The sequence below is a fragment of the Triticum dicoccoides genome, chromosome 2B (assembly GCF_002162155.2).
Source record: "Triticum dicoccoides isolate Atlit2015 ecotype Zavitan chromosome 2B, WEW_v2.0, whole genome shotgun sequence".
In the NCBI taxonomy this organism is placed as follows: domain Eukaryota; kingdom Viridiplantae; phylum Streptophyta; class Magnoliopsida; order Poales; family Poaceae; genus Triticum; species Triticum dicoccoides.
Window position 1 is genome coordinate 231,523,786 of NC_041383.1, and position 2,066 is coordinate 231,525,851.

Here is a 2,066-nt window from a genome sequence, read left to right on the forward strand (position 1 = left end):
CGCCCCTGCCGTCGCCGCCCTCCTCCGCCTCCGCCAGCGACTGCCGCCCGGCCCCGCGCCTCCGCTCTCGGCCGCCGGCGCTGCCCCGCCGCCGTGTCCCTGCGTCGGCGCTGCCCCGCCGCCTCCGCCCATCGCCGGACCGCACCGGCGCGGCCCCGCACCACCGCCCCGGCGACCCTCGCCGAGCTCGCCGCCCTCCGGTCGCCGCCGCATCGTCCCCGCCATCTCCGGCGAGAGCTCCGGCCGGATCTGGATCGGGACCAGATCCGCCGGGGTCCCGAACCAAACGCGCCCTGCCATCCCGCTCCGCTCCGTCCAGGGTCCTCCCCGTCCAACTTATCCCGCGAGGTGAAAATTCCACCAAGTCCCTGAGATCTGCAACTTTATCATGCTATGTTCATCGCATCATAACTCTGTGCATACTGCTCCGTTTCATGCGTGTAATATGTCAAATTGTTCGTCTCGACGAGTACTTCATTTCATATTATTGCATCATTTTCATTTGAGCTCATCTTGATGCCCGAAATGCTGTTGGAAGAGTGCATGTTGATGTTAATCTGCTAAAACTGTTATAACATGCTCATTTGTCATTTTTGCCATGTTTGATGTGTGCATCCTATGAGGTTGATGTCTACATATGTTTTGATCTATGCTATGCCATCTTTCCAGGGGTGCCATCCATGTATTTTTGTGAGTTGTGTGCTGAGTGCATCAAGCTTGTTAAGTGGGGTACTTGCTGTTGCTGTTTTCCTGACAGATTCTGTTATATTTTGTTGCTATGTTAACCTGTTGCTACAAGTCATTTCGTGCATTATTCTGGAGATGTTCACTAAGGATGAGTTGTTATACATGTCATGCTCTATCCATTCATGCCCTTGGTTTCCATTATAGCCTGCTGTAGCTTGTTGTTATCTTGCTCCAAACTTGCTAAATGATGTTACCGTCAGCCTGTTAACATTAAGTTCAATGTTTCCATGATTGTTTGCTAGTGATCCATGCACCCTATGACCTTGTTCTTGCCATGTATAGCTTCACAAACATGTCTTCTTACTGTTGGTTGCCTTGTCATGCCATGTTTTGCTCTGTGGTGAGTGGTTTAAGCTCACCAACATGCCTACTTATCGTTGTTCCTGCCATGTATGAATCTGTCATATAACTTGCCATGTTTACATGGGTGCCATCATATTTTCTGTGCCTTTTTGGCTCATGATCAGTAAGGGTCTTTTGATCTATGCAATTAGTAGATTCATGCCATGCCTTTGTTTTCCATGATAAGTTCATGTAACATGTTGTTTGATAGCTCTAAACATTGCAACCTGATGTTAGTTCTGCTAAAGTCTGAAACTATTATTATTTGCAATCTTATCATGTCCTTTTGAGCATGTTCTAGTGATTTCTGGAGATAGCTCAGTGTTCATGTTTTGTTATGCTTTACCTGTACTTCATGCCCATGCCTTTTGTTATTATGTTGGGGTGTTGTAGCTTGTTGTTTTGATGCTTGCAATATGCCTAGTTGCTGTTTTGGACAGATTGTTGTTATGACTTGTATAGAGTATGTGTTGCACCGTTGCTCCGTTTTGAGTGTATGTGTTGGCCCTCAGTTATGCAGGGTTTAAAGTACATTAAGGCATGGCATTACTGGTAACGCCCTACATAAAGTGCTATCATGACCATAAAGACTACTTAATAATAGACCGTTTGGGTGCAGAGTGATTCTTGATCTCCTGGTGGTCGAGTGAGGCTTCATGGTCGAGTGTCTTCGAGTCCGTCGAGTGGAATCCTTCCAGGTCGACTAAAAGGTAGTTTCTTCTAGAGATGTCCTTGGGGAGGGTATCTTGGACAGGTCCATGACCCTACCTTAGGTACATGGCTTCATCAATAGCCCCCGAATAGATCGAGGTTTGAGTGGGATAGGAGTTGAAAATTCTTCCGACCCGTTTTTCATGCTATGAGTATGTCTTGTTCCGGATCAACGACTTCATGTGGCGGCATCAACTTCTTTTTCAGTCGCCTTGATCTATTTTTTGTATCTGTTGAGTGACTTTTCTGTGCTTGGAGACTTCCGA